The sequence below is a fragment of the Aulonocara sp. 'chitande type north' Nkhata Bay genome, linkage group LG9, assembly GCF_057382095.1.
Source record: "Aulonocara sp. 'chitande type north' Nkhata Bay isolate Kocher_YH1m ecotype deep benthic linkage group LG9, A_spYH_male_GT1.1, whole genome shotgun sequence".
Lineage (NCBI taxonomy): Eukaryota > Metazoa > Chordata > Actinopteri > Cichliformes > Cichlidae > Aulonocara > Aulonocara sp. 'chitande type north' Nkhata Bay.
In genome coordinates, this window is record NC_141352.1 from 10,930,273 (window position 1) to 10,940,019 (window position 9,747).

Below are 9,747 nucleotides of genomic sequence, written 5' to 3' on the forward strand. Positions count from 1 at the left end.
AAATAACACAATAAAATATTATTGATTATGTGAGTTTATCTTTTGATGTTAAAGAAGAAAGTATTTATAAGTGAAATAATGATCATGTAAGCTGTCTATCAAAGCATTTATTTTCTCTCTTGCATCTATTCTGATTTGTATATGTGAATGAAATTATGGTGGTTATGTCTGAGTTTAATTGTACACTAATTTAATCTATTGAACAATTTAGGGGACAACGGTTAAATTTAGTCAAGTAAATATTTTATATAACTGGGAACTGTGGATAGTTTTGTCTTTTAAAGAATGATGACTTCGGTTTATAAGGAGTTTTTATGTTGGGTCTGTTCTGCTCTGGCTGTTTGTATTAAAACATATTGTGAAAATTTCCCTTTATGCTCATTATTGTTTGACAATTATTCGTGTAAAGCTTCTAGCCTAATAAAAACTAATAATCACACCACGTTCACCAGTTATTTGTGATTCTAAGATGACAATGTCAGAACCAAACGTTCAAGCACTTCATTCATTATTATTTTTGCCTCTTTCAATGAGAGAAAATTAGATGACATGTATCAACAGGTTTCTAGGTATCCATCTATAAAGATTATTGGTTCTCACTTATTATGATTTAACTGGTTTGATATTAATCATAATGACTTACAATTATATATATTACCTTTTGCTTTTACTGTTCTACTGACATATTTAGTTAATTTCCTTTAAATTATTTTGACTATTTAGTTGATTTGCTTTATTACTTCAGGTTTGACTTCAGATTTCCACGTCTGTCCTTACAAGAGTGGGAAAACATGTTCATATTAAAAGAACATGTAAATAATATTTAAACACTTCTGTTGTGAAACAGCAGACTCAAACACTTAAATACTGAACCATGTTTTGCAGAAAGACAGATGCATCAGCTGAACAACAAAAGTTTTAATACCTTTAATACGTTCAACCATCTTTAATATTTCTGGTTATCAGCACAAGCAGGTGAAAATATTCTCTATGGAAACAGGTATTACCGGTATTTCAACATCACTATACAACTTCCTGTCATGACAGCAGAGGTGTTCCCTCTGAGAATCCTGGCTCTGCGAAGACATTCCTTTGTTCTTTTAAGAGTTTAAGAGTTGGATGCACAAGGTTACATTTATTTAGGATTATTTCTAATCTGCACAGGGTCAAAGTGTGAGGGTTCCCCAGTCTTCCCTGCGTGCTGTCAGCGCCTCTCTCCCTCACTCTGTCATTCTTTGTTTGTTTTGGTGTCTACTTCATAGGCAGGGCTAATTCCAGCTCCCTACAAATCACTCCCTTGAGTGATCGCTACCACTTCTTGGCAGTCACTCCTCACTGGATCGTTGACCTACCTCGTTAGTTAAGCCCCAGCCCCTCGGGTATTTACTGCTTACCATGTTTCCCTGTGTGATGGTGTTCTCCGGTGTTCCATCCTAGGTGTTTGGTGAAAGTGTGAATCTTGCTAGCTTGCATTGGATGTGACAGAACAACCCGGCCAAACATCAAGGACTCAGGCTCTGACCCTGTACGCCTCTCCACCCAAGAGGCACAGCTCAGCAGGCATGAACAATTATTCTGCCTCTTCTCTGGCAAACAGGACTCCATGGTTCTAAAAATTGCAGATATGCTCAAGCAATCTCTAACTCCATCTAATGCCAACATTTCACCTCAACAGCTACCAGCAGAACCCTGACCATCCTGCACTGAGAGAGGACTGTGCCAACTCCTGATGAGTTAGAGAAAAGTACAGGTTTTGTCACTCAGTGCTCATTAGTTGGTGGGCATCCTATTGGTGGCGCTGTCACTTGGTGTTCGCTCGCTCTGTAGTAGAGTATCACTTCCTGTTCCTGCTCAAACACAGTGGTGTTTCTGAGTAGCTTATTTGCTTACCAATTTAATTAACAACTTTTAAATACATTCTTTTTCATAGTATAATCTTCACATGCTTCATCCGAAGCACACTTTCTGTGTACTCACTACCTAATTTATAGCCAAAGTATTCACTCACTGTCTCTGTACTGTCTTGCTAGCTTAGCTTAGCTCGTAGCCGACTCGTTAGCACCATGGCTACTTCACCTGTCCCTCCTGCACTTTCTTGCTCATTGTGTCAGATGTTTAGTTACTCCTCGGCCTCCTTTAGCAGTAATGATATCTGTAACAAATGTAGCATATTTGCAGCTCTGGAGGCCAGGATTACTGAATTGGAGACTCGGCTTCGCACCCTTCATTCACCCGTAGCTAGCCAGGCCCCTGTAGCTGGTGCAGCCGAAGATAGCGTAGGCCCCGCTAGCTGTTCCCCGGCAGACCCCAAGCAGCTGGGGAAAGAGGCCGGCTGGGTCACGGTGAGGAGGAAGCATAGTCCTAAACAGAAGCCCCAGGTACACCACCAACCCGTTCATGTGTCTAACCGTTTTTCCCCACTCGGCGACACACCCGCCGGGGGTCAAACTCTGGTAATTGGCGATTCTGTTCTCAGACATGTGAAGCTAGAGACACCGGCAACCATAGTCAATTGTCTTCCAGGGGCTTTCATATCAAAAATCCTCGAAAGAGTAGTTGTCAAACAGCTAACAGATCATCTGCAGAGGAATGGTTTATTTGAAGAGTTTCAGTCAGGTTTCAGAGCTCAGCACAGCACAGAAACAGCTTTAGTGAAGGTTACAAATGATCTTCTTATGGCCTCTGACAGTGGACTCATCTCTGTGCTTGTCCTGCTAGACCTTAGCGCAGCATTCGATACTGTTGACCATAATATCCTATTAGAGCGATTAGAACATGCTGTAGGTATTACAGGTACTGCGCTGCAGTGGTTTGTATCATATCTATCTAATAGACTCCAATTTGTGCATGTAAATGGAGAGTCCTCTTCACACACTGAGGTTAATTATGGAGTTCCACAGGGTTCAGTGCTAGGACCAATTCTGTTTACATTATACATGCTTCCCTTAGGCAGCATCATTAGAAGACATAGCATACATTTTCACTGCTATGCTGATGACACCCAGCTCTATCTGTCCATGAAGCCAGATAACACACACCAATTAGTTAAACTGCAGGAATGTCTTAAAGACATAAAGACCTGGATGGCCGCTAACTTTCTGCTTCTTAATTCAGATAAAACTGAGGTTATTGTACTCGGCCCTGAAAATCTTAGAAATATGGTATCTAACCAGATTCTTACTCTGGATGGCATTACCTTGGCCTCCAGTAACGCTGTGAGGAACCTTGGAGTCATTTTTGACCAGGACATGTCCTTCAACGCACATATTAAACAAATATGTAAGACTGCTTTCTTCCATTTGTGCAACATCTCTAAAATTAGAAATATCCTGTCTCAGAGTGACGCTGAAAAACTAGTTCATGGATTTATTACTTCCAGGCTGTAATTCATTATTATCAGGATGTCCTAAAAACTCGCTGAAAAGCCTTCAGTTAATCCAAAATGCTGCAGCAAGAGTCCTGACAGGGACTAGAAAGAGAGAGCAGATTTCTCCTGTTTTGGCTTCCCTACATTGGCTTCCTGTTAAATCCAGAATTGAATTCAAAATCCTGCTCCTCACATACAAGGTCTTAAATAATCAGGCCCCATCTTATCTTAATGACGTTGTAGTACCATATCACCCAATTAGAGCACTTCGCTCTCACTCTGCAGGCCTACTTGTTGTTCCTAGAGTATTTAAAAGTAGAATGGGAGGGAGAGCCTTAAATTTTCAGGCCCCTCTTCTGTTGAACCAGCTTCCAGTTTGGATTCGGGAGACAGACACTATCTCTACTTTTAAGATTAGGCTTAAAACTTTCCTTTTTGCTAAAGCATATAGTTAGGGCTGGACCAGGTGACCCTGAATCCTCCCTTAGTTATGCTGCAATAGACGTAGGCTGCCGGGGGATTCCCATGATGCATTGAGTTTTTCCTTTCCAGTCACCTTTCTCACTCACTATGTATTAATAGACCTCTCTGCATTGAATCATATCTGTTATTAATCTCTGTCTCTCTTCCACAGCATGTCTTTATCCTGTCTTCCTTCTCTCACCCCAACCGGTCGCAGCAGATGGCCGCCCCTCCCTGAGCCTGGTTCTGCCGGAGGTTTCTTCCTGTTAAAAGGGAGTTTTTCCTTCCCACTGTCGCCAAAGTGCTTGCTCATAGGGGGTCATATGATTGTTGGGTTTTTCTCTGTATCTATGAAGCGCCTTGAGGCGACTTTTGTTGTGATTTCTCGCTATATAAATAAAATTGAATTGAATTGAATTGAATTGAACTAGTTTTTCAACAACAACCCTGGAAGTATAAAACAGATGGTTCCAAAATAGCCATTTTTTTCAGTTGCTCCAGGGCCAGACGCTGAAGTGGGTCAATGCTTTTTTGAGATCAAACTTTGAGGTCAATGAACAGGTTCGATGGTGCTGCTCAGTCGTCAATGTTCGATGACTGAGCAGGTGAAAAACAGTCTTTAAAATCTGGAGAGCTGGAAATAATAGGCTCAGAAATTATAACAGTCTGGGATTGAGACTCCACAGAAACCTTAGCAGTCTCTGTGCACAAAGTCTCATGAGTCCTTGGGGGCAGCTTACTAAACTCAGCAGTCCAGCAAACTCAGGAGGTGCCAAAATATAATATTCTCTCCCGGAGTTAGCTGACTGGACAGCATGAGCAACAGTCTCAGCATTTGAACAGGAAAAGTGCTCTCGTGATTCACCACTCTGTGCTGCTCTGTAATCTTGGGAACGGGCTGTGAAGAGGAGTGGCGGCGGCGAGGGTGCTGTTTCCTCCTGGATGAAGGAATTGGAAATGGTGGAGAAATGGAGACCTGCTTCTCATCCTCTGATCACATAGCCGTCAGGAAGGAGGCCGGCGAATGGGCAGGTGAACGAGGTCCCAGCGGGTGTGTGGAGGGAGAGGAATTCCGAGACACCGGCGCAGAAACCCTGTTCTGTTGTAGCGACCGCTGATTAAGCTGCTTCTGTTGCATCGGCGTGGAGAGAGACCAAGTAAAATTGCCCTGACGTGCTCCCCCCCACGCAGCTATGGTCCTGACAAGAATGGTGTTTGTGGCAAATTGCTGAATCTGGGGGTTGATTTTCACTATTGCTTCCAACGCTCTCAGTTCCTCAGACATAACCCGCAAGCTATGAGACTGGGGGATGCCATCCAGCAATTTAACCAACCTCTCCATCTCAGCCTCAAACTCCAAAGCGGAGCAGTCTGCGGGGTCCATCTTCTGGTCGTGACCTTCTGTTATGTGTTATGTGCAGGCAGGAACCAAAGTGCAGACACTCGGAGGCAAAACGTGAACTCAAAAGATCTTTATTGCTGAACATAAAATAACTAAGTGAAAATATCAATAAACTAAACAGGCAGGCTGGCAAACGGAACACACAGTGTGGGATGAGAGCAAACATGAGGGTAGATCACAGCACAGACAAAGGAAAACACAGGGCTTAAATACACAGAGGGAGCAATCAGGGAATAGGAGACAGGAGGGAAACATGTGGAACAAGGGCTAACAAGACAAGAGAAGCAAAACCAGTTACATTAACATGAGACACAGAATTTCAAAGTAAAACAGGAAACATAACACAGAGACGTGGACTTGACAAGGGGATAGAGCTGACAGTGGAGATGGACTAACCATGGAACAAAGAGACCGAAACCAGAAGACAGAATTCTAAGAAACCAAAAGACTAGAAAGGATAAATAATGGCAAAATCAAAGTTCGATAATAATGTAAACTCACTTGCATCTTACATAGGTGCGCTTATTCTTTGCTACGGTACTTTACTGTTCCAGTGAAACAAGAAGATTTCTTTTTAAAGTACATTTTTGTCCATCTTGTGATCTCATTTGCCATATTCTCTTAATACCTTAGAGCTATTTCAAGGGGGAAGAATGTTAGATACAATTTTTAAATCAGGTTGTGATCTTAAAGTCAATCTCACAGCACTGATTTTAGAGCAATGTGCACCAGTTGTAATGTCAGTTAGAATTCCAAACTGTCCTTTCTCCAGTATTGGTTATGGTGAAATGTAAGTTGTTCTTTTGTGTGGTTGCACACTGCCCATGACAGCGTCGCTTAGTAAACTGTACAGCAGAAGTTTCAATTCACTTTTATCTATACATCACCAAATTACAACAACAGCCAGCTGGTAGTGAGACTGTTAGTCACACACGGTGGACAGAAAGTAATTTTTGAATTTAGAAAAAATAAAATGACTCAATTATCATTTATGGTTTTATTTATTATTACACCTTTTTTCCAGTCTTCTTACAACTATGACAAAGTGTGTATGGACTGTATGGGGGACCGTATCTTAACTATTAAGCTCACCATTTTAACATGATGTGTACATTACTTCGATAATATAAGCATGACAAGGAGTTTATGACTTATCTTATATAACACCTGTTTTTCTTTTCTCAAAAAAAAAGACAGAAAACTTCACAATATGTTCTTTTCGTTATATATGTTATATTTTTCTAAATAATGTTGAGGCAATTGGATTGCTCAAATGAAAACATTTGATCTCTTATGTGTTTTTGTCATGTTGTTCAAAATTCAGATGATTACAGAACAGGAAGCCACAAAGCAACCATATTTTTCTCAAGTTTAACTCAACTTAATATTATTTGTATGGCCGTATTGCAACAACAATCTGCTACTTAATGTTTCTATATGTATTGTGCATTTCATAGGAATTATTGTTTCATGATTTGGTTTACTCTGCATTTGGTTCAGATGATGTGAGTTAAAGTTGTAGACATCCAGAAAAACTCTACTATGGTCAGGTGACTATAAAGGAAGTTGTCACGGTTCTGGGTCTTTGAGACCCAGTATTTTGAGTTCTTGTAAGTTTAGATTATGGTTTATGTTCTAAGTCCTTGGTTGTACTGTTTTAATTATTGTCATTTCCCTAAACAACTTATTCAGATCGGCTCTGCTATTTTAACAGTTGACCCAACCCTGCTCTCCTATCACCATATGAGAAGATTATCTCGTGAGTCTTCTTAGAGAGAAACAAACATGCTGGCATGAGACTGAAACAAATATAACAGAAAGTTGGACAGTGATGTGATCATTCTAATGTTTGGACAGTAGACGTTATCTCGTGAGAGTCAAACAACCAACTCAATGTGTGCATTTGATCTCAGTCAGGTCGGCTCTTATCTTTCTACAGCTGACCCAACCCTGGTCTCCTATCACCAACATCTCGTCTCATGTTGCCATGAGACTGAAAGAAATATCACAAAAGGTTGGATAGTGTTGTGAAAATACCTGTAAGACCTGTGGGTTACACCCAAAATGTTTTCATTCACTCGTGTTAATGAGCTAACAATGAACCACAATTACTGAGGAAGGGCTGCTGTCAAGAAATATTTCTGTCAGTCAAATGTTCGGTCAAACCAATGTTGTGATGGAGAAAAGCACAAAGTTCTGTGTGAATGTTTTAATCAGCAAAACTAATTGTTTGATTTCAGCTGATGCGCATGTGTTGCTGCCACTGTTTCACTTCAGAGTTGGCTGTGGCAGGTTTTTTTTGGGTTTTTTTTAACTTAGGACAACCTGGGACAACAGCTTTCACTTTTCATTAGAAAAGCATTTCTTTGTTTTTGTTGGACATAATAAGCCTGTCACTAAACAACTTATTCAGATCGGCTCTGCTATTTTAACAGTTGACCCAACCCTGCTCTCCTATCACCATATGAGAAGATTATCTCGTGAGTCTTCTTAGAGAGAAACAAACATGCTGGCATGAGACTGAAACAAATATAACAGAAAGTTGGACAGTGATGTGATCATTCTAATGTTTGGACAGAAGACGTTATCTCGTGAGAGTCAAACAACCAACTCAATGTGTGCATTTGATCTCAGTCAGGTCGGCTCTTATCTTTCTACAGCTGACCCAACCCTGGTCTCCTATCACCAACATCTCGTCTCATGTTGCCATGAGACTGAAAGAAATATCACAAAAGGTTGGATAGTGTTGTGAAAATACCTCTAAGACCTGTGGGTTACACTCAAAATGTTTTCATTCACTCTTGTGTTGAGAAGCTAACAATGAACTGCAAATATTCAGGACGGTCTGTAAAGTAACACTTTTGTCAATGAAATGCTTTGATGGAGAAAAGCAAAAAGTTCTGTTCAGTTGATGTTCACGCTGTCCTTTGTTTCACTTTTCTGTGTTTCTAAGACAGTTTTCTCTTAATGTTTGTTATGTTTGTTCTTCATTGTTGTGTTTATGTGTTTTTACCCACCTCCATGTGGACAGAAATACAACTCAAAGTAAGGAATTGGTGCTACAAACTCATTGTGCTCCTCCACCTAATAAGACACAGATTTAACTCACTAATATGGTTGTTATGAAATGACTTCCAACTTTCCTCTTTGGCAGCTTTTGCAGAATTATGATGTGAAAGCACTTTAGGTTTAAAGGTGATACATACATGAATGAACTTGATGAAATTAAATTTTAGCTGACATTTTTCTTTTATTCTTTAAGTCAACAGTTTCTTCTGATGGGAGGCCGTGCTGTCATGCCCCAGGTTAAGAAGTGTGATATTCTGATGTTATTATAGTCTAAAAGTATTTTCTCTGACATAGAAATAAACCTAAACAGTGTGTTTTCCCTGAAGATTCATAGATTTGGTATTCCTTGTCTTCTGATTGGAGTTATTTTTGTAACTCCAATCAGAAGTTAAATAAAACCGCCTTTAGTTCACCTCTCTTGTTTCTTCAGTCCACCTCTGCCTGTCAAACAGCTGGCATTCACACCCAGCAACACTGTGAAGAATCTGTGAGTCATTATTGACCACAATATGTTCTTCAGTTCACATATGAGTTAATGCTCCATTTGAACAATATCTCTAATATTAGAAACATCCTGAAAAACTAGTTCATCCAGCTAAGCCCCAAATGGCTTTCTGAGCTTCCTGCTTGAAAATTACATGCTCAAAATGAATGGAGTGTTTCTCTGCAATTACAAACTCTGTGTAAACAATCCTGAAATCAAAATAAAGATAACACTTGAGATTTCATCAGTGGTGTAAAGATTTCAGCAGATGTTACTGTGTCAAAGTTACTGAGTCTAGAACACAGAAAAACTAAGTAGATTTTTTTCATCGCCTAATATATTTATTTATTTAGCATATAACCCTTTTAAAAACATGCTTTAGTTCACCTTTTAATCAAAAATTCTGTAATCAACACATAAACATCATCTGTGCAAAGATTTATGTTTCTAAAGTCAAACAGTCAAATTACAGCACATTTAATAAATAAATATTCAGGCATTGTCCAGCCATGTACAATTTCAGCACACTGGGCATCATATATGAGTTGCATTTTTTTAGGTGTTAAACAGCAGAAATTATTTAACTTCATTAACATGTCTAAAAAAGCTTGTTTTTTGAATATAAGAATTAGCCACAGCTGGCCCTTTCTGCCCTGCGCACGGAGCCTTTAAATGGCCTCTGGAGCTTTAAACTCTGAGGGGCTGTAACTTTGGCTACAATTTGCATGATTGACACCTCTTTTTAATCATTTGAGCCAATAGAATCACAGTTTATAAGGCTGCGGAAACAAGCAATCGGCTGAGACTGAAGAAGTCACTTAGATGAGTGATGAAACATTTCTCCCACCGAAAACACTACGTCCAGATGAACAGAATCAACTTTTTGGAGCTACACTATATTGTTCTTTCCTTTTGATTTTTTTTTTTTTTATATTTAAAGATTTTTTGGCGATTTTTGGCTTC